The following is a 24653-nucleotide window of genomic DNA, read 5'->3' on the forward strand; positions in this document are numbered from 1 at the left end:
CTTGTCAGTGTTAGAAAGACTTAATGGAGAAAACTACAGAAATGCCCCAGAGTAGCAGATGACATGAGAGTATTGAAGTGAGTAATGCCAAAACAGTTACATGACTAATTATTTTAGAGAAGGAAAGAGCCAAAAATTCATTTATTCAACAAAATTTCAAGTGCCTACTCTGGGCCAGTCTAATTGTTAATGAAGCTGAATACTATAGAATTCCACTTTTTTTTTTAAGATGGGCCCATGTGCCATTAATAGAAAGTTACTTCTAGAAATAATTGTGAAAATAAGGATACCTAAAACTTACTTTGATATTCTTATTGAATATATCTCGAGGGAGTAATGTGTAAAATGTTGAGTGAGAAAATTTCTTCTCAATAACTCTCAAGCCCTGTCTTAGCCCTCATGCTAAATCCTGATGTCATTAACACAGTAAAACATGATTTACCACAATCTGTGTATGTTTTGTCACCTCAACTATGTTGTAGCTGTATCAAAGATAGTTTATCTCTTCTGCATTTCTTTTCCTCCCACATAGTAGGCACTAGGTACATACAACTGTGATTGAATAAAAAAAAAAATTAAACATACCCTTTCTTAGTCAAAACTGAGGGCACAGTTTTTAGACTTCACTGATCCATGAGAAAGTGTGTTTCCACCTTCCAACTATCCCATCTATAACCTTATACTGAAGAAGTTTAGTGCCAAAATATAATAGTTTTTCCACTATTAACCATAGTTTCCACTCCCCCTAGCAAACACCTTGTGTTTTTGTTTGTTTGTTTGTTTGTTTGTTTGTTTTTTCCCATTCTGTGCTAGGACCTAAGACAAAGTAAAAAAAAAATGTGGTTTCTATTGCTCTGAAGTTATGAGATCCTTGAAGAGTTCAACGTGTTCCCATTTGTATGAAAAGTTTCACTTTCTTTGTATAAGGCTTACTTTATAATCATCTGTAATAGCAGAAAGGCTGTGAGAATTTTTTACCAGCTTCCATGAAAATACTTATATATGATTTTCTCACACTGTGGATAGGTCCTGAAACAAAATTTTTTGAAGGAGGGGTAACTTACTGTGTTAATGGTTAAATGACATGTCAAACATGGGGTTGTGTAAGACATAGATCATGCCTTCTAAACTTGGTTTGGTATTTTAATGTTTACATTGGTCATTTTTCCTGCAAGTAACTTTATGTTTTAAATCATTTTTATTTACATCGACTAATACTTTTTCTGAAGTAATAAAAACTGCCTCACTGGAATTGAAATATTTACTTTTTAGTTTAACCCCCTAGAATTCCAAATACCAATGTTAATGAGACAGAAATGCCAAGAAAATCCTGATACAAGTGTTACCAGAGCTCAGTGTAAGGTGAGATGCTTTCAAAGGTGTTGACCCCTTGGAAATATACCAGTAATAATTACAAAGGGAACAGAAGCCAAACTCTAGTCCCAATACTTATGAGACAAATTGATACTGTTCCTACCACTAAGGTTAACAAGAAACACTGAAAATTGATCAGCAATTTCCAAAGTCTATATAAAAGACCCTTGCTTTAATGCCTTTCTAGAGCAGTGTGATCAATAAATATTTGTTGGATAAATGAATATAATAATTAGCCTGCATTGCCTTACAGGTCTATATTGTGGAAGTGTCTTATAATTGAGATACATTTTATATTAACAGCCTTTGACTTCTTCAGGAATTAAATTCCACTGGATAGAAATGTCATCTACAGTAGTATTCAGCCCCCTACCCTCAGGAATATTGTTAGCAGTAGACTTCTGGTACTTGCCAACTGCCTGACTTTTGCTTGACTTGTAAATCTTATAGATGAGCTTTCTACTGGGAGGAAAAATCCTACTGGTTGGTTACATTTACATGGCATTTGGGAATATCAGTGCTAAAATAGAGTAGTTTTTTTCCCCTCAAACTAATACTTCATACCTGTCTTGTTATATGAATGACTGTAGTTTCACTTTCATAGAAAAAATGCAAACCCTTTGGTTATTATTCAACCCCTAAAATAAAATCACGTAAGACAAAGGTTTCATTACAATCATGGCTAGAACTTTTAAGACTACCTTAAACTTAAATAAAAGAAAGAACCAAATTGTTTTTATTTCTCCAGGGAAATATTAGCAAATTGGCCTCCATTATGGTATCCAGTCATTTCTATTTAGTAATCACTTAAATGGCAGGCTGAGAATAAATAATAATAACATCTCTACTACTGCTACTTCTACTATTTATATTCCTACCATTACTGATAAACATAGAGACTTTACTATAAGCCAGACACTAAGCTAATTATTTTAATTAATTACCACTCTTAATCTTCAAAATAAATCTGCATAATAGATATTAATACTCCACATAACATGTAAGGAATTAAGGCTCTAAGGGAGACATTAATTGTTCAAGATCACATAAATATGGAAGATGTGAAAGCCAATATTCAATTCTGACTCTAGCACCAATCTATATTATTACCCATTAGTCCATATTTTGCCTCAGAACATTGACAGGTTGGTTAATATGCTGTATATCAAAATATTGGACACCTTCACTAAGTGCAAGACAAATAATTTGGAATGGCTGTAGTGTCCCAACAGACAACACACACCAAAGAATAGAACACACATTGTGCTCTATGTCTCTCTGTCTCTCTCAAGTATTGTAGCATGGATTGCTTTTGCATCTTATTTGCTGCAAAGTAATTGTTCAGGTAAAACTTTCTTCACATCCACACTCAATAAATATGTGTTGCTACATAAATCTAGGATATTTTTAAGGCCATTCAATGGAGCATTCATGACAAATCATCCTATGTGCTTTCCTGCCCCAAGTCCCATATTTGTATCCAGTGATATCAGGATAAAATAAACCAAAATGAAAAAGAGCTTTTAAATAAGCAGCCTCAGTTATATGGCAAGAAATAGACTTGGAGGAACATATCCCTAGGTGATATTTATGTTTGGTGCTGGCAGGAAGTGGAAGGCTAAGAACTAGTAGTAAGTGAGCCCTACATATTTTTTGTCATACTCTGGCAAAAGTGATTTCTCTTGTGTCCACCAGTGAAATAACTGTACATTTCCTAGAAGTATGTTATTCCCCATTTTCCCTAACAGGGGATCCAGGGCAATCAACTTGAATCAACCATCATAGGTACAGCTGGGGATTTTGCTAATGCAGAACATTTTATAATAGTAGAAAAGTAAGAATTCTGAAGGAGAAGAGCCAGCATCAGTCAGATTTCACAACTAAGTACCTAAGTTTGCAGGACAGGGCAAGCAAACACATTTTTCAACTCCAAAAATTATCAAGCCAAGACCTTAAGCTTCCTCCAGGAAAAGCTTCTCAAGAGTAAAGTAGAAAACTATCCCTAGGGTAATCTTTAAAGGCAGAGGCTTTGGCAACTCTTTTGATTGATTTAGAATTAATTCTGGTAGGCCTCACAAGGCCAATTTTGTATAACTTAAAGTATTTCATAGAAATTTTTAAAATAAATTCAGAAATATATTTTTTTAGAGATTTTATTTACTTATTTTTAGAGACAAGCAGGGAGGAAGAAAAAGAGGGCGAGAAACATCAATGAGTGGTTGCCTCTCAGGTGCCCCCCAAACTCGGGACTTGGCCCACAACGTAGGCATGTGCCCTGACTGAGAATATAACTGGCCGCACCCTGGTTCACAGGCCAGCACTCAATCCATCGAGCCACACCAGCCAGGGAAGAAATACAGAAAAATCTTAAATTTCCATGTGACTAAGTAGGAGGGTGAAGGGTAACATACTTCAAAGTGGACAAGGTGGGGAGAGAAGATAATCCTAAATCGTTTACACTTTGTTTGGAAATGGATTTTGAGATTTTTGTTTTCCTTCTGCGGACACACTTTAGTTTTTGGTCAGACTCGTATCTAAAGTAATTGAGAATCCCTGAATACACACCAGCTGGCTTAAGATAGGGAACCCAGAAGTAAGGGCTTAACCTAGATTTTGTGATGTAGCAAAATGAACTACAAAAGGGATTAACTGCAGAAAATTGGTCAGGGCTTGATTTCATTGCTCTGAATGTAATTTCTCTATCCAAGCTAAAAATTAACATTAAAAATTAAATTTGTTTCTGTGCTTTAAAAATAATCTTTGAAGCTGTTTATTGGTTGATTATAAAATTACAAATGTTTGTTATAGAAAAATTTGAATGCATAGGAATGATAATGAATAAAATAATTACCAATAATCCCACCATTTGAGGATAATGATTGTTAATATTTCAGTGTATTTCTGGACAGAGTTCATACATAATAATAAATATATATAAATTATAAACTTTAGACCTAACTATATTTAATTTCTTATCCCTTTCTATTTAATATTTTATTAGGAACATTCTCCATATATTTAAACATTCATCACAAGCAAATTGGATTATATTTTATGGATTTTTACCAAGTGGAAATACCATAATTATTTAATTATCTCCTTTTGGACATGTGTCTAATTTTTCACTAACATAATTAATATTATTATAAACAATTTAAACAATTACCTTTGCTTATTCCCTTGAGACATGAAGATTATTATATTAAAGAAAATATATGTATATATTTTAGACTGTTCATAATATAGTTAAACTTGTTTCCAAAAAGATTATATAAATTTGCAGCCATACTGGCAGTATATACACATGTGTCCATTTTGCTATACCCTCCAAAGTCTAGAATGCATGTACACATGCACATTTTAGCAGGAATATAGTAAGCATGTCAATTGCTAGTGTTTGTAATAATTTTATTTGAGTTAAGGTTTAGGTTTATAGGCTATTTGTATTATATTTTCTTATGTATTCATGTGCTTTAGCAATATTTCACTTGGATGTTAATTTTTTATCGTTGATTTATATTATTTCTTTATATAAATGAGGGTTATAAACACTTTATCTGCCAAATTTTTTGCAAATTTTATTCCAGCTTCTCTGAGGAATAATGTACATACAATAAAATTAATCAACCTTAGGTATACAGTTTGAGTTTTGGTAATAGTCAGTTGTGTAACCCTCACAACAATCAATATGTCGAATATTTCCATCACCCTCCAAAATTCCCTTGTTACCATTTACAGTCAATCCCACCTTCCTATCTAGTCTCAGGCAAACAATGATCTGCTCTATAGCATTATAAATTTCCCTTTTCTAGAATTTTATAAAATGAGGGTTTATAGTACATATTATTTTGTATCTGGCTTATTTCACTTAATATAGTTCTTTTGGGGTCATCCAAATTATTCTGATATGTTTTTACTGATTAATTTTTTTCTTGTGATTATGATCATCTTTTCCTATTTCTTTTCATGCCATTGATTATGAGTTTTATGTTATTAGATTTTAGGGTTATTTGCATTCTTTTAAATATTAGTGGGTTTTATTCCAGGATGTAGTTGTTACTTGGAATCAGTTTTATTCAATTGCATATTATTTTTAAAATTTTAGTTTAGGTCAAGAGAACCTTTAGTCTAAGACTAATTTGTCCTCAAGACTAAGGCAATGATACCCTTGTGAGTACCCTATCTACTATATGAGGAAATCTTTCCACTTCAGCTACTGGGGACATAAACTACATCTAGCCTGGTTTATGCTTTAATGTTTTTCTTTTATTCCTTAATTCTAGCTTTCTGGCTCCAAAACATCCTCTAACACATGCACAAGCCAGAACTCAGCCACAGACTTGAGAGTACACCTCTGCATATGCTGTCCTATCCTCTCCAGTCTTTAAACTGCAAATTATAGATGTCCTAATCCCATCAAACTCCAAATTCTGTCTCCTTAACTCAAAGATACTACTGACCTCTGTTGAGTTTCCCTTTCTCTATGTTGCAGCCTGGAAACTCTCCTCAGGTAGAAAGCAGGGACAATGATAAGGCTTACCTCATTTTGTTCCTGCTCATAGAGATCGCTGCCCTATTCTGTTTCTTACCCGATGTCTAAAACCTATCATTTCAGCCATTCCTTATTTAGGGCAAGAAGTTAAATCTGGCCCTCTTACTTTATCATGGAAAACAGTGACAGTTCTGTATTTTTTCTTGAACTGATTTTGTGAAGATATATTTTCTATACATTTTCCCATCACATTAAGTTTTCAAATTTATTGACTTAAGCTTGTTGATAAAATTTTTACTTTTTATATCTGCTTAATCTGTAACTAGTCTCTTTTCTAATAAAACTATATTTATTTGTGACTTATCTTTTTTCTTGCTTAATCTTTCCAAAACTCTGTGTAGTTTGTTAGACTGTTTAATAAGTCAGCTTTTGGCCCTGGCTGCTGTGGTTCAGTGGATTGAGCACAAGGCTGCAAACCAGAGGGTTACTGGTTTGATTCCCAGTGTAGGGCACATTCCTGGGTTGCAGGCCAGGTCCCCAGCAAGGGGCGTATGAAATGCAACAACATATTGATGTTTCTCTACCTCTCTTTCTCCTTCTCTTCCCTTCTCTAAGAAAAATAAAATAAAATAAAATAAAATCTTAAAAAGAAAAGTCAGTTTTTGCTTTTGTTGACCCTTTTTATTATTTGCTTTTTTTCTATTTCCTTGATCTCCCTGATGTCTTCTCCTCCTCCTCCTCCTTCTTCTTCTTCTTATTATTATTACTATGCTTTTGATACTATTATACTTCCTTCTACTTTCTTTCAGTTGATTCTGTCATTCCTTTTCCACTTTATTTTATTTTATTTTTTTATTTTTAAAAAGGGGAAAGAAGGAGAAAGAAAGGGAGAAAAGCATCAATGTGTGGTTGCCTCTCACGTGTCCTATATTGGGGACCTGGCCCGTAACCCAGGCATGTGCCCTCACTGGGAATTGAACCGGCGACCTGTTGGTTCATAGGCCAGTGCTCAGTCCACTGGGACACACCAGCCAGGGTTTTTCCCTTTTTTTTTTAAGTTGGAGATTTGTCCTATTGATTTTATGCCTCTATTCTTTTATTAGTATAACAATTTAAACTATGATTTTTTTTGGAACACATCTTTCACTGCATTCTGCATATTTTGAGGTGCTATCATTCATTACCACCAAGTTTTAAGTATTTTTAAAATCCCATTATGATTTCTCCTTTCATGCTGAAAGTAGGTTTTTTTTTGCACATTTATAGGGGTTTACTATTGTTTCTTTTAACATTTTATTAGCTAATGTCATTTAATGTCTTAATTTATTTTATTTTTATAATTAACTTTCAACATAATTGCACTATGATCAGAGAATATTATTTGTATGGTACCAAGTCTTCTAAATTTGTTAAGACTGGCTTTATGTCCAGGCACATGATGAATATTTTTGTAAAATGTTAGCTTGAGAACAATTTGCTTTGTCTAATTGCAAAATCGGATTTTTTAAAAATTTATTTTTTTTAATTTTTCTTTTTTTAACAATTTTCTTTTTACTTCTTTTTTAATTTTTAAATCATGTTTCCTCTATTACAGTTGTCTCAATTTTTGCCCCTTTACCCCCTCCACCCATCCCACCCCCACCCTGCACTCCCACAGTCAATTACCACTTTGTTGTCCATATCTGTGGGTCATTCATACATTTTCTTTCTCTAATCCCTTCCCCTTCTTTCCACCATTGTCCTCTTTCCCCATCCCCAATTGTCACTGTCAGTCGCTCCATGCTTCTATGCCTGTGGTTTATTTTATTCATTAGTTAATTTTGTTGAATAGATTCTGCTTATAGATGAGACGATATGGTATTTATCCTTCACTGACTGGCTTAGTTAACCTAGCAAAATATACTCCAGCTCCATCCATGTTTTTCAAAATGTAAGAGTCCTTCTTCCTTTCTGTTTTTAAATGCAGACTGATTTTATTTCTTTATTTTTTAAATGTCAAATTCCAATAAAAATATTTAAAAAATTAAATCTATTATAAAGTCTCAGTAATTAAACCAACATGATACCAGTACAGAGATAATCAAAGAGATCAAGAACATAAAATGAGCATTGTAGAAAAAACATATATCTCTCTCTAAAAATGTAATATATGGTTAAATTGATATTTCAAATCAATGGGTAAAATAAGACTTATTCAACAAATAAGGTGCATGGAACATTATTACTTGAAATAAAACAAATAGCCCCATTTCACACATTATACAAGAAATATTCATATGACTTAAAAACCAATATGTAGAATATAAGGAGTTTTGGAAAACAATAAAACTAATATTTTTCATGTCCTTAAATAAAATATTCAAACCCAGAAGCTAAAAAGTAAATATTGACAATATGACTATATTAAACGCTTAAGGCTATATAGTAATATACATATAAAAAGGATAAAAGACAAGAAATAGAATAGGAAAGAATTTCCAACCCATATAAAACATGGTTAATGTTTTTTGTTTTTTGGGGTTTTTTTAGGGAAAAAAGTTCTACAAACCTTTAATCAATAAATGGATAAACAATACCAAAAACTAATTTAAAGCTTTTTCAAAATAATAGAAATAGACAAGAAATATATAAAAAGAGGTTTAATTTCAACAAATAGTAAAGGAACAAATAAATAACATCATTGTCACATTAATGAGTATTAAAAATATTGGTAATATCAAGTATTGGCAACTCTGAAAGGACCTGGGTATTCATAGAAACTTTTTCTTCATCTTAAAGTAGTCCCTTTAGCATATTTTGCAGTGTTGGTTTGGTGGAAATGTATTCTTTCAGCCTTCTTTTGTCTGGGAAACTCCTTATTTTGCCTTCCGTTTTAATGGAGAGCCTTGCTGGGTAGAGCAGTCTTGCTTGCAGACCTTTCCTTTTCATCCCTTGGAATATTTCGTACCATTTCCTTCTGGCTTGCTGTGTTTCTGTTGAGAAGTCAGCTGTTAGCTGTATTGGGGCTCCCTTGTATGTTACTATCTCTTTCTCCCTTGCTACCTTTAGGATTATCTACTTGTCTTTGATATTTGACAGTTTAATGATGATGTGTCTTGGAGTGGGCCTCACTGGGTTCCTCTTGAATAGGGCCCTCTGTGCTTTTTTCCAACACTACTTTTTCAAACAGGTTCTCTATCCCTTGCTCATTCTCTTCTCCTTCTAATATCCCTATTATGTGGATATTATTACGTTTCAGGTTGTCCTGCATTTCCCTCAATGCCTCTTTATTCTTTCTGAGTCTTTTTTCATTTTCTTGCTCTTTCTGGGAACTTTTTTCTACCTCGTCCTCCAGCTCGCTGATTTGGTCCTCAGCTTCATCGAGCCTGCTTTTGATTCCTTCTACTGTGTTCTTCAATTCAGAAATTGTATTCTTCTTTTCCTCTTGTCTCTTATTGTTAGTTTCTATGTCCTTTTTCATGCTGATATAGTTTGCAGTAAGTTCCTCGTTTCCCTGTAGTTTTTGGTAATTCTCTCTGAGATCCCTGAGTTTCCTTAGAACTGTTGTTTAAAACTCAATATCTGATAGTTTATTTACCTGTATTTCCTTTAGTTCTCTTCCTGAGGATTCTTCCTTTCCCTTCGTGTGGGGTGAATTTCTTTATCTTCCCATTATTTGTGAGACTCTTCTCTTTTGCTTCTGCTTCTTGAGTTGATCTGTCTTGGTTTCCTGACTTTATGGTATTAACTTCTATGGTTGGAGACCGCTGTTTTTACTTTCTGGATCTGCCTCTGATGATGTCAGGTGCCAACCCTGTCTGACCTTAGGCAGTTTTTAAGAGACCTCCAGGAATCTACTGTCTGTGCCTGTCTCCCCCTGTTGTTAATCTTTTCACTCTGCCCTCAGTATTCAGGGCCAGGCAGAGTCCCTCTTAGTGGTGTGGCTATTGTGTCCTTTCAGGCTGCTGCCACTTGGAGGAGTAGTGTGTCTGAGCAAGATGGCTCCTTCCGTATGGGGTAGAGTCAACACTGGAATACCCCCAGCTACTCCCTCAGTTCTCTCCCCAAAACATCTGTCTCCAAACTTTCTTGAAGTGTCTGTAGACCTCTCTACATCCCCTTTTGCCAGGGATCAACTATATTAGACTGCCACTCTGTACTCAACACCTAGGTGTGTGCCACGCCTGGCTGGAACAGATCCTCCTTGGGTCAGGACTATTGTGTCCTTTCATGCTGCTGCTACTCAGGGGAGTAGTGTGCTTGAGCAAAATGGCAGCTGTGGATTTGGGGGGAGTCTGCACCGGGATCCCGCCATGCACTTTCTCAATTATCTCCCCAATGCCTCCCTCCCAGTATCTCCTCAAGCAGCTCCAACCCACTCTGCCCCTGCCTATGCCATAGCCCAGGGTAAGTGGCTGCCACTACAAATTTTTGCATTGGATTTTTAAATGGCTCTTTGTGTCTCCAGCCACCTGTCTCTGGGAGAGAACACTGATACTTTTCACAGCTGGCTATTATCTGTGTGCTTTTTGGGCTCTGATGGTATAGGTTGGAGATCCCTGCTTATGATTTAGACCCTGCTCTACTAAGGGGGATCCAACTGGCCATTTCAACATCCCTCTGGTGCTGTTGCCCGTGGGCTCTTAGTCCACCTTCTTGAGCCTCTACCGCACTCTTTACTAGTTAGGTTGTGCCAAAGCCGGTTCCTCTGTCTATTCCAGGGTTTGAGGCTCCTCTCTTGCTATTGTTCAGTTGTTTTCTAGGTTATTTCTCCACAATTTTGTTGTAATTCTGGATTGGTCCTGGGAGGAGGTCAGTGTAACTTCCAGTCCCTCCTCTGCCATGTTGAAGTTCTTCCCATAATGAGACTTTTAACTGTTGAGGGTTTTCATGGGAGCATAAAATACATTAAAGTTTTCCTCTATTTCCCATTTATTTTATGTTCATTTAGTTGCACATTTTCCATAATTGATATTCACCTATATTTTCTCTAGTTTTCTTTTTTTAACTTTATTTTTTATTTTATTTTTTACTTTAATCTTTATTGTATTTTCCTTTACAATTTCATGTCTTTATACCTCTTTCCCCCTAGCATCACACACTGTTGTCCATGTCCATGAGACTTTTTCTTTTTGCTCAGCCCCTCCACCCCTAAACTCCCTCTGCCAACTACCTGTTATCCTGTTCTCCATCTATGACTCTGTGTCCATATTCCTTGTTACTTCAGTTTTCTCTTTAGATTCCACATATGAGTGAAATAATATGACTTTTGTCTTTCTCTGACTGGCTTATTTCACTTAGCACAATGTTCTCCCAGTCCATCCATACTGCCTCACAGGGTAGAATTTTCTCTTTTTTATATGGCTGAGTTGTATTCCATTGTGGAAAAGTCTCCTAGTTGTTTTATCCACTCAGCTACAGAATGGACACTTGGGCTGCTTCCATACCTTGGTGATTATTAATAACACTGCAATGAACACAAGGGTGCTTATGTTCTTTTGAATGAGTGTTTTAGGTTCCTTTGTATATATTCCCAGAAGCAGGATCTTTGGGTCAAAAGGTAGATCCATTCTTACTTTTTTGAGCTATCTCCATACTGGCTTCTGCAGTGGCTACACCAGTCTGCATTCCCACCAATGATGGAAAAGTGTTCCCCTTTCTCCATACCCTCACTAGCACTTGTTGTTTGTTGATTTATTGACAATATCCATTATGACAATTGTGAAATGGTATGTGGTTTTAATTTGCATTTATCTGATGATTAATGATGTTAAGCATCTTTTCATATGCCTATTGGCTATCCTTATGTGCTCTTTGGAGAAGTGTCTATTTAGGTATTTTGCCCAGTTTTTAATTGATTTGTTTGGGGGCATTTTTGATGTTGAGTTTTGTAAGTTCTTTATGAGTTTTGAATATTAACCCCTTATCAGTTGTATCTGCAAATATCTTCTTCCATTCTGTGGGTTGATCAAGTGGGATTTATTCCAGGAATGCAAGATTGGTACAACATACACAAATCAATAAATGTGACTCACTCCATAAAAACAAATGAAGGAAAGTAACACATGATCATATCAATAGATGCATAAACAGCATTTGATAAAATCAAGCACCAATTTATTATAAAAAAAAACTCTTAGAAATGTGGGAATAGAGGGAAGATAACTAAACATAATAAAGGCCATATATGACAAACCCGCTGCCAACATCATACTCAATGGGAAAAAAATACAAGCGTTCTCCTTGAGATTGGGAACAAGACAGGGATGTCCTCTTTCACCTCTCCTATTCAACATAGTACTGGAAGTCCCAACCACAACAATCAGACAGGAAGAATAAATACAGACATCCAAATTTGAAAGGAAGAAGTAAAACTGTCTATTTGCAGATGATATGATACTGTACATAGAGAACCCAAAGATTCCACTCAGAAACTAGTAGAACTGATAAGTGAATTAAGCAAAATAGTAGAATACAAAATTAACACCCAGAAATCACTTGCATTTTTATATGCCAAAAAATAACTAACAGAAAGGGAAATAAAGAAAGCAATCCCATTCAAAATTAAATATCTAGGAATAAACCTAACCATGAATGTAAGAGACCTGTACAAGGAAAATTATAAGACACTGAAGAAAGAAATTGAAGAAGATACAAATAAGTGGATGCACATATTGTGTTCATGATAGGAAGAATTAATATTTCATTGAACTAGAACAAATGTTTCAAAAATTTATATGGATCCACAAAAGGCTCAACAGAGCAACAGTGATCCTGAGAAAGGAGAATATAGTTGGAGGAATCATGTTACCTAATATCAAATTATAAGACCATAGTAATCAAAACAGCATGGTACTGGCATAAAAACAGACACATCAACCAATGAAACAGAATAGAGAGCCCAGAAATAAAATCACACCTTTATGGTCAATTAATATTTGACAGAAGAAGAAAGTACATACAATGGGCTAAAGATAGGTTATTCAATCAATGGTATTGGAAAAATTCAACAGATACATGGAGGAAAATTAATCTAGGTCACCTTCTTACACCATACACAAAAATAAATTCGAAATGTATTAAAAACTTAAATGTTAGACTTGACATCATAAAAATCCTAGAAGAAAACATAAGTAACAAAATCTCAGACATTGCTCATAGCAAAATTTTATTGATTTCCCCAAGCAAGGGAAATAAAAGAGTAAATAAACCAATGGGACTATATCAAACTAAAAACTTTTGTACAGCAAAGGAAAACATCAACTAAATAAAAAGAGAACCCACAGAATGGGAGAACATATTTTCTGATACATCTGATAAGGGGTTAATATCCAAAATGCATAAAAAACTTAAAAACATTAACAGCAAAAAAGCAAAGAACTCAATTTTTAAAAATAGGCAAAGGACCTGAATAGACACTTCTTCAAAGAGGACAGGCAGATGGTCAACAGACATATGAAAAGATACTCAATATTACTAATAATCATAGAAATACAAATGAAAACCACAATGAGATATCACCTCACTCCTGTCAGAATGGCCATCATCAATAAATGAACAAACAAGTGCTAGTGAGGATGTGGAAAAAGGGGAACCCTTTCATGTTGTTGATGGGAATGCACACTAGCACAGCCACTGAGGAATACAGTATGGAGATACCACAAAAAATTAAACATGGATCTGCCTTTTGACCCATCAATCCCACTTCTTGGAAGGAATCCAAAACACTAATTGAAAATAACATGAGCACACCTATATTCATTACAGTGATATTTACAATCACCAATATATGGAAGATACCTAACTGCCCATTCTGTAGATGAGTGGATAAAACAACTAGGATACATTTACATAATGGAATACTACTTGGCCATAAAAAGGAAGAAAAATTTGCTTTTTGAGACAGCATGGATGGACCTGGAGAACATTAGGCTAAGTGAAATAAACCAGTTAGAGAAAAATAAATACCATATAATTTCTCTCACACGTGGAATCTAATAAACTGAAATAACAAACAAAATAAAAACAGACACACAAAGAACAGAATGACAACTAAGGAGGGGGCATGGTAGGAGGTGGAGGGATTGAGCACACAGGAGAAAGGACTCATGTACATGGACAACAGTGTTGTGATTGAGGGGGAAGGGGCATAAGGGGACAAAATGTAATGATAAAAATACATTAAAGAAGGAAAAAAATCCCATCAATAAATGAGTGGATCAAAACACTATGGTACATTTACACAATGGAATACTATGCAGCAGAAAGAAAAAAAGAACTACTAAACTTCGCGACAGCATGGATGGAACTGGAGAGCATCATGCTAAGCGAAATAAGCCAGGGGGTGAAAGACAAATACCATATGATCTCTCCTATAAGTGGAATCTAATCAACAAAACAAACAAGGAAGAAAAATATAACCAGCAACATTGAATGAAAAAACAAACTGACAGTAACCAGAGGGGAGGAGGATGGGAGGGTAATGGGGAAAAGAAGAGGAAGGGTCAAGGCAAGGAACATGTGTAACAGACCCATGGACAAAGCCAAAGTGGGGAAGGATTGAGGGTAGGAGGTGGGTTTGTGTGGGTCAGGGGAAATTAGTGGCTGGAAAGTGGAGACAAATGTATTTGAACAATAAAAAATAAATAAAAAAGGGAAAAAGAAAAAGTCTTATTTGTTTTTTAATAACCTGGGATATGTTGCTTTATTGTTTTAAGACCACTGACCAATTGTTTCAGCATTATTTATCTGAAATGCTCCCTTTACCATATACTAAATTATCAGGTATTAATTGACCTACTTTGGAGCTCCATTATGTTTCCTTTATATCTTATTCTGTCTCTATAGAAGCACCATAGTATTTTTAAAAAATACTTTATTTATTTAATTTTAGAGAGGAGGAAGGAGGAAAAAAGAGAGAGAGAGAAACATCAATGTGTGGTTCTCTCTTGTGTGCCCCTCACTGGGCACTTGGCCTGGAACCCAGGTATGTGGCCTGACTGGGAATAGGACCAATGACCTTTAGGTTCACAGGTCAGCCCTCAATACACTGAGCCACACCAGCCAGGGCTGAAGCACAATACTCTTAAATATGAAAACTTTACATGTTATTTTGGCCTATGAGAGTCAAAGTATTCATAAAGAAGTTACTCTTGACCAGGTGTCTTTTCCAGTTAGTAGAATATGTGCCAATACACAGAGTACTGAAATCATGTGGCATTCTTAAGGACTGCCTTATATATAGTAACTAGAAGATAGTACTTTAGTCCAGAGTAGATATTGAGGCCAGAAAATATTGGGGCCAGGTTCTAATGGGTTTGATTTCTCTGTTAAGATTTTAGAATTATCCTCAAGGCAGGGTTAGACCTATCAGAGACTTTGAACAGGAAAATAATATGATCAGTTTTCTTTGGCAGAAGTGTGAAGATGGTTTAAAGAGGATGGATCCTGTGTTACTGTTGTAGGAATTGAAAAATGGAGACCTTTGCAAGCTGGATTAGTCAGATGAAGCTTTATAAAGGAACTGTTAATCTGTGGAAGAATAATAAAATGTGATTAATTTAAGGAGAACATTCCATTGCATGGATTTGGGGGATAAAATGTTATACTTTATATTTGTATTATTTTGATCCTATGTCCCTTTGAGAATAAGGACAATTATAAAATATACAAATTCAATGTATTGGGTGTGGATATCTTTCCACATAATCTAGTTTAAACCAAGGCTGTCTTTGTGACAAAATGATGCATTATGATTTATTTCAGTAATCAACCTTTAAAATGTTAAATAAAAACATTTTCATTCATTGAAATAAAGAATTATGGAGAGACTTTCTTAAGATTTTATTTATTTATTTTTAGGGAGAGGGGAAAGGAGGGAGAAAGAGAGGAAGAGAAACATCAATGTGTGGTTGCTTCTTGTGTGCCCCCTACTGGGGACTTGGCCCACAACCCAGGCATGTGCTCTAACTGGGAATCAAACTGGCAACCCTTTGCTTCACAGTCTGGCACTCAATCCACTGAGCCACGCCAACCTGGGCTGGAGAGAATGTTTGACACAACTAAAGATAGACACACTTCCAATTAAAAAGGCAGTTTGGTCATTGAAAAATGCAGGAAAGAGTAAGTAGGCAAATAAAGTAGAACTTCAAGTTGAAGGCTAAGCAGAAATGATTAATTTTAGCAGGCAGAAAACAAAATGGTTACAGAATTAATGTTTCTGACTTAACTATTTCTGACTCTAGTACAGAGTAAGAAGGTGTTAATGGGCTATTTAAACCTTGAAATGTAATTGTTTAAACTAATTATTTTGGGTTACATAAGGCCAGAGTTTTTGTTGTTGTTATTGTTTATTTGTTTGTTTGTTTTGCCAGAGTTGTTTTTTTTAAATTACTGATACAACTTGTTAGACATAAGATAACCAAAATAAACTTGGAAAACTTTCAAAGGCTTCTATAATTTTCCCACTTTTTTTTTTTTTACTTTTGCAAGTTGTTTTATTTACAATGCCAACTTTTAAAAGGTCACTAAACTAAAGTTAACTGGACAACAAACTAGGCAGAAATTGTCTTACAAAAAGAGGGAAAGCCCAAAATGCCACTTACCATAGAGGACTCACAATTCAGTTTTATTCAGAGCAAAGAGAAAAGAAACTTTTTGATCATACTGGAAGAAACTCAGCCATAGGTTTGGAATCTGTACCCAAACTACACATGCAATGAGGACAATACTCTGCTAATACAGTTGATGTGCTGCTGCATTTGTCTACTGTTTGTCTAATATTAACAATTATAAACAGAGCAGTGCAACTAGTATTTGGAACAATCCTTACAGTGTTACAGTGTCAGGCACAACATTTCACTTCTCTTCGCACCACTGGTTCTCTTTGCATACCTGGGCTTCTTCTTTGGTAAGGTCGTTTTTGATGTTGAAGGCCTTGCGAATCTCTTCAGGAGTTTTCCCCTTGATCATATTGGCAACAGTCTTGCATGTAACATCAAGCAAACCTTTGATATCTAAATAGTTTGCAGCCAGAATAAGTTCAAAAAGTGTTCGTTGGTCAACTTTCAGGAATTCTTGGTCCCATACAGTGATATCATCAGTTCGTTTTTCTTTGTTCTCATCATGCTCTGGAGGAGGAGGGTCATCCTTGTGGTGGGTGCACCACTGAATAACCTTTTTTAATATTGCTGCATTAACATTTGGTAGAGGAACTGGGTCATCATCACCTTCATCATCCATTCCCAAATCCTCTAACATGGTCTTGACAGTCACAGTTTGGCAATTTCAACATCAACTTCAAATATCTCTCCATCAGAACTCTGCAACTTAATTGAAGGCATGGTGCACAGTAGAGAGCAGGCCGGAGGCTGACAAGAGCGAGGCACCATCAGCAGAGACAACAAGGAAAGGTGGAGAACAATGTCCTTTCCACTTTTTCTATTTGTAATTTCATGGCTAACTTAATTATTTACTGATTATAAATAATTTATTATTGTTAAACTAATTTGAAAGATTAACACTAGTGAGCATCTAGCATGGAGGAACTATACTAGTTTTTTTTTTTCTTAATTTATCTATGTCTAAGAAAATTCAAGCTAAATGTGTGCTATCATAGCCTGGTGATGCACATGGATTAAACAGTGGCAACTTCCTGAAATAAAAGCAGAGTTCAATAGGGTCAAATTCGACTCTGTTTCGGATCTTTTCTGTAACTTCATCTTCTGAATCACTGAAGAATGTCACACCCCTTGTGTAGTAACCTCTCTGTGAGTAAACTGCTATTCTGAGCAACTACTTAAAAGTGGTTTTTTTTCTGTAGGTACAAAATATTTTTAAAGTCCTAGGAAGAAAAAAAAGGTGGGGGAGAGCCTGATGGATAACTCTTTTTATTTATTTATTTTTTTATTGTTCAAATACATTTGTCTCCATTTTCCCACTATCAGTTTCCCCTGTCCCACTCACCTTCACCTCCCACCCTCAATCCTTCCCCACTTTAACTTTGTCATTGGGTCCTTTATACATGTTCATTGACTTGACTCTTTCCTATCTTTACCCTGTTACCCCCTTCCCTCTCCCCTCTAGTTACTGTTGGTTAGTTTTTTTCTTTCTTTCAGGGCTGCTGGTTATTTTTCTTGCTTGTTTGTTTTGTTGAGTGGGTTCCACTTATAGGTGAGATCATATGGTATTTTTCTTTTCACCCCCTGGCTTATTTCGCTTATCATAATGCTCTCCAGTTCTCTTTTAAAAGCCAGTTCATAATAGACAGCAAATAACTTGGGCAGAAATTAGAGGTTTTTAAGCAAAGATATCAATATTAATATTATTATTATTCATAAGAAGAGAGATAGTTTGGGATGATCAAAAAGTTCTAGAAATGATAGCAGTGATGGTTGCAAAACATTCGGAATGTAATTAATGCCACTGAGTTGTACATGTAAAATGGTTAAAATAGTAAATTTTATGTATATTTTCCCACAATTAATTTTGAGAAGGAGAGGGCAAGAGAGAGAGAGAGAAGGTAGAATTCTCTAATTGTAAAGAGTTCCCCAGGAGGAGCTTTTTTTGGATATGGGAAAAAAATTATTCTGTATATTGCTGTCATCCTCTGGAGGAGGAGGGTCATCCTTGTGGTGGGTGCACCACTGAATAACCTTTTTTAATATTGCTGCATTAACATTTGGTAAAACTTTAGCTTCTTTTTTTAAGCACATGAAAGCTGAATAAGGTAAAGCTGTCTCTCCTCTTTCCATCTTATCTCCAGGAAGAATATCAGCATTTTAAACTGAAGTGAGTAAAGCTTGTGAGTCAGGAATAGATAAGGTCTTACCAGAAGGTAATTATAGGTAGCAAGTGATTAAGATGTTTCAGTGGCTAAAGTGACCAGCTTCATAACAAACCTTGATGCCCTGCAGCCTCAATCAGAGCCAACAAATCAGGCAGATGGTGAACAGCACTTGTGCCCAGGCCAACACCTAGAGCAACTTTTCAAAGCTGGAATGATTCAAAGTGAGTTCAGATTAGATTGAGGGACAGTAGGATTTAAATAAGCTTGTTAGGATTGATAACAGTCTATATTTTATTGTAGTAGGTGCTCTTTGTTTTTACTTCAGGTATACTGCATTATGACTTTTGATAGATTCATGCCATGTAGACATCAAATTCATAAAGTTATTTTTAAATAGAGAGTATATGTTGACAGAAAAAAATAAATGAGGTATGATAATCTATGGTTCATTTTAGTGATTCATGCCTACAGGTAAACAAAGAGCAAAAATTAGCTGGATAACCCATGTTTATACCACCATGTGATAGCAGCTATCTGAGTTGCAAGTTCATTCAACTAAGCTAAAATAACCCAAGTATTAAAGACATGACTAGTATATAGAATGTTTCAAATTTCTAGAAATAAAACGTATATTTATTTTTAAACATTATGTTTTCCTCCAGCCTCCAAATCTTTTTACAGGCAAAGAACCACTAAATATAAGTCATGGGAACAATAACTAATTTGCCCAGATCTTAACATGCTATACTCCAAGAGAAATTCTAGTTGCCTTTGTGAGTCATAAAGAAAAGCAGCAATGTCCTTCCATTAATCAATCCCACTGAATTCTGATTATGTATTTCACCCAGGGTTTCATTAATTCTTTAAAATAATGTGAGCTTGACATTAGGACCATAATAAAAGTTTAGTTTGTACCTCAAATTTCGATGTATTGCTGGATCCTCTTTGCCAAAATTTTGTTGAGGATTTTAGCATCTACGTTCTTCTGCGATATTGCCTGTAGTTTTTGTTTTTGTTTTTCTTTGTTGTGTCTTTACCTGGTTTTGGAATTAGGAAAATACTGGCCTTCAAATTTGGATAAAAAGATTTTAAGAGTCTTCCCTCTTGTTGAATTTTTTGGAATAGTTTGAGCAGGATATGAGTTAGTACTTCCCTAAATGTTTGTTAAAATTTGCTTGTGAAACCATCTGGTCCCGGCTTTTCTGTGCCGGGAGTTTTTTGATTACTGCTTCAATTTAATTAGCTGTTATCAGTCTATTCAGGCTTTCTGCTTCTTCTTGATTCATTTTGGAAAATTATATTTTTCTAGAAATTTGTCCATTTTGCCCAGGTTTCAAATTGTTTTGCCATATAGTTGTTCATATTAATATCTCACAATCCTTTGTATTTCTGTGGTATCAGTTGTCATTTCTCCTCTTTCATTACTGATATTATTTATTTAGGTCCTCTCCCTTTTTTTCTTGATGAGTCTGCTTAAAGGCTTGTAGATTTCGGTTATCTTTTCAAAGACCCAGTCTTAGATTTATTGATCCTTGGAATTGTTCTTTTAGTCTCTATGTCATTTAATTCTGCTCTGATCTTGATTATTTCCTTCCTTCTACTCACTCTGGGCTTTGTTTGTGTTGTTCCTTTAGATGCAGTGTTAGGCTGTTTATTTGAAATGTTTCTCTTTTTTTACGTAAGCCTGTGTTGCTATGAACTTCCCTCTCAGGACTGCCTTCACTGTGTTCCATAAGTTTTGAACTGTTGTGTGTTCAATTTCATTTGTCTCCAGAAATTCTTTGATTTCTTCCTTGATCTCATTATTAACACATTCATTGTTTAATAACATACCATTCAGTATCCATGAATTTGAATGATTTTGAGTTTTTCCCTTGAGGCTGGTTTCTAGTTTCAAGCCCTTGTGATCTGAAAAAATGCTTGATATGATTTCAGTTTTGAAAGTAGTTAATTGTCTGTGTCTGTGCTTCAATGCTTAATGGGAGAAATAAAGAGAACTTTGCGACCTGGGTTCAGATATTGCCAGGAGAGATTAATGGGCTCCTTGCTTAAATTTCTAAATAGTACCTGCACAGAGAGTTTGCCAGCAAGAGAAATTGCTGGGCTGTCTGCCTGTCTATAGCTGCTTTTGGTAACAGCTCTCAGTGGGAAAAAAACAAGCTGCAATCGATGGGTATAGGAGCTATTGCATATACATTTTTATGTAGTAAGTACTTCCTTAGCTGGTGGGTTGGTTTTGGTTTTTGCAATAGAAGAAATATTCTTAAACACCATCTTAAAGACAGTGATTATTTTGTTGACTTATTTTATTGAACCACATTTTATTTCAATCAGGGTAGATTTAAAAGGCATTTTATAATAACTTTACATCTTTATTTATTGAATTATAATTTACATTTAAGAAAATTCATATGTTTTAACTATGCAGATTGATAATGTTTGACAAATATAAACATCCATGAAATCACCATGTTAAGTAAGGTAAAAAAGTTTTCTGTCTCTCTCAAAATTTCCTTTGTCCTCCTTTGTAGTCAGTCTCCAATACCTCACCCAATCTTGCCCCAGGCAAACAGTTATCTTTTTTTTTTAACTATAATTCATTTGATACATTCTAGCACTTCCTGTAGATGTGATCATAGAATATAGCCCTTTGGTTTATGGCTAATTTTGCGTAACCTAAGTTCTGTGAGCTCTATTCATGATTTTGTGTGTATCAGCAACTGTCTATTATTTTTATTTTTATTATTATTACATGAACATAACACGCATTGTATCTGTTCAACAGCTTATGGGCCTCTAAGCTATTTTTGGTTTTTGGCTATTATGAATTATGCTGCTATGTATCTTCACATACAAGTCTTTCTGTAGATATATATTTTTATTTCTCTCAAGTAAATACTTCAGAATAGAATATTTAAATCATGTGATAAATGTTTTTACCTTTATATGAAACAATAAAATTGTTTTAAAAATAGGAGTACTATTTTACAATTTCATCCTCAGTGGATGAAAATTGCAGTTGCTTCACTTTCATACCAACAGTTGATATTATCAGTCTCTTGTACCCATTGTAATAGTTGTACAGTGTTATCTAATTGGATGTTAATTTGCATTTCCCTGAAGTGTAAGGATATCAAGCTTCTTTTCATGTATTTATTAGGTATTACTGGATTTTCTTTTGTGAAATATCTGTACAAGTCTTGTGTACATTTTTATTGAATGGTTTGTTTTTGAAATGGAAGAGATCTTTTTAATATTTTGAATAATAGTTCTTTGTCAGATATAAGTGTTGCAAATATTTCGTCCACCTATGGCTTGCCATTTTATTTTCTTAATAGTGCCTTTTGAAGAGTAGAGATTTTTACTTTTGATTAAGTTTAACTATCAATTTTTTATGACTCATATTTATCTATCTAATGGTACTTGGTACTTTGGTACTTTGGTACTATCTAATAAGTTATTATGTTATGTTAAGTTTAGTAAGGGCATGGACTTGGGAATGGCTTATACCTGGTTTCAGGGGCATTGCCACTTTGTGATTCTAGGCAAGCAACCTAACCTTTTTGTTTCTGTTTCCTCACATGAAAATGGGAATAATTCTATTATCTACCTTCAAAGACTGCTATGAAGATTAAAATTGATAATATATTTAAAATACATGATGCAGTTTCTGGAATAGCAGGCACTTAATAAATTGCAGCTGTTATTATTTGCAAATATGTGTCTTTTGGACTTTGTCATCATCCCTTCCTCTTTTCTTCCCCTATCAGGCAGGCAGCCAAGAAAATTTCCTTACACACATTGAATATTAAACTCTATAAGCAGGTTGCAACTAAAGATGACTCTAGCACACTTTGGCTCTAAATGAAGCAGTCAAGGTGATAATCCCTGAAAAAAAAAAAAGAGTATTATAAGAGCAAGTGAGCAGGGCCCTGAGTCACCATTGACCACCTTAAGAAGCAGCTACTCAATTCTGAGGACTTGCCTCTTTGGGCTCCCAGAGAATCAAATAACTTAATGTGAGACAATCAGACCTTCTTTTTCATATATGATTTCCCATATTTGATTTTGTATCTCATTCTATTCTAAAAGACATTTTTCTTATTTTCATATCCTCTCAAATTTGGAAAGATATTACTTTCTTGACCTTGTCACAATTAATAATAGCTATTTCTTGCTAATGAGCTATTACCTTCAACTTCACATAATTCTTCTGACAGCCTGGCTAATTAACAATGTTTGACCACCCTCTCAAATCAGCTGGCAAGACTTTGGGCTTTCACACTGAAAAAGTTATTTGAAAATTACTTACCAATCTTTCCTACTGTATGTGAAAAATAAATACAGGGTTGCTGAGTGTGGAAGATTCTCTTCAGTGTGTACTTACCATATAAAGCCAACTTAAAGGTCTTTTTAATGGATTATCTGATAATGATTAGATGTAGTCTCAACTACATCATCACGGATAAACACCTATTTGGAGCATTATCATTAACTAATTTTCATAAAGAAAAATTGATGTATTTTTAAGGGAAACAATCAATCTGCTTCAATTCTTTTAAATGGACAGTATAAAGGAAGTTATTTTCATTATTCTTGTAATGTAGTATAACTTTTAGGAAGCAATAAACAAACATTGTGTTGAATATCATTGTGTCTAAAATATTTCTCTATTTATGTTTACTTCTCTAAATAAATTCCTGGGAAAAATAGAATAAACATTTTTAAAATTCTTGATAATTTCTAGTAAGTTACTTTCCATGAGATTTATATATGAGAAAATGCAATTTTTCCTAGCTCTTTGTCATTATTGGATATTATTTTTTAATTTATTTATTCATTTTATTTATTTTTATTTTTATAATAAATTTATATATTTTTCCAAGTATATATGTCTCTGCATTCCCTTCACCACTTTCCCATGCCCCCTCCCCCTCTCACTCCCTCAATCCTTCTCCACTTTGGTTGCCCCTTCCCTTCCTTTTACCCCGCACACGGGTCCCTCCTTCCATCTTGTCTCTTGGTTTCTTTTTCTTTCAGTATTGCTGGTCTTACTTTCCTTGCATCTTTGTTTTGTTGGTTAGGTTCTGCTTATAGGGGAGATCATATGGTATTTGCCTTTCACATCTTGGCTTATTTCACTTAGTATAATGCTCTCTAGTTCCATCAATGCTGTTGTGAAGGGTAGTAGTTCTATTTTTCTCTCTGCTGGATAGCATTCCATTGTGTAAATGTACTATAATTTTTTGATCCAATCATCTACTGATGGACATTTAGGTTGCTTCCATCACATGGCTATTGTTAATTGTGCTGTTATGAACATTGCAGTGCAGAGGTTCTTTTGAATTGGCATTTTGGGATTCCCAGGGTATAGTCCCAGCAGGGGAATCACTGGATCAAAAGGCAGTTCCATTTTCAGCTTTTGGAGGAAATTCCACACTTGCTTTCCACAATGGCTGCACCAGTCTGCATTCCCACCAACAGTGTACTAGCGTTCCCTTTTCTCCACAGCCTAGCCAGCACTTGTTGATCATTAATATGTTTGGGATGGCCATTCTGACCGGTGTGAGGTGGTAGCTCATGGTGGTTTTGATCTGCATCTCTCTGATGGCTAGTGATGCCGAGCATCCTTTCCAATGTCTCTGGGCCCTCTGTATCTCTTCCTTGGAAAAGCATCTGCCCAGATCCTTTGCCCATTTTGAATTGGATCATTTGGGTCTTGCAGTGGAGTCGAGAGAGTTCTTTATATATCTTGGAAATCAAACCTCTATCTGTTGTATCATTAGCAAATATATTTTCCCATATCATTGTTTCCCTTTTCATTTTGCTGATGTTTTCTTCAGCTGTGCAGAAGCTTCTTATTTTGATGAGGCCCCACTTGTTTATTCATTCCTTCATGTCCCTTGCTTTAGGAGACATATCGGTGAAAAAATTGCTGTGTGGGATATATAAAAGTTTCCTGCCAATTTTCTCCTTGAGGACTTTTATGGAGTCCTGACTTATATTTAAGTCTTTTATCCC

The 24653-nt window shown here is 35.0% G+C and overlaps 1 protein-coding gene and 1 pseudogene across 1 annotated transcript in view; one reads left to right on the top strand and one right to left on the bottom strand.

The window, feature by feature from the left end:
• IL1RAPL2 (interleukin 1 receptor accessory protein like 2) overlaps positions 1-24653 on the top strand; it is a 744540-nt gene that overhangs the window by 465042 nt on the left and 254845 nt on the right. The window lies entirely within an intron of this gene.
• Positions 16467-17187, bottom strand: LOC129073231 (S-phase kinase-associated protein 1-like; annotated as a pseudogene).

This window comes from Pteronotus mesoamericanus, unplaced genomic scaffold, assembly GCF_021234165.1.
Source record: "Pteronotus mesoamericanus isolate MK-2021 breed Mesoamerican mustached bat unplaced genomic scaffold, CSHL_Meso_final contig_37, whole genome shotgun sequence".
NCBI classification, from domain to species: Eukaryota; Metazoa; Chordata; class Mammalia; order Chiroptera; family Mormoopidae; genus Pteronotus; species Pteronotus mesoamericanus.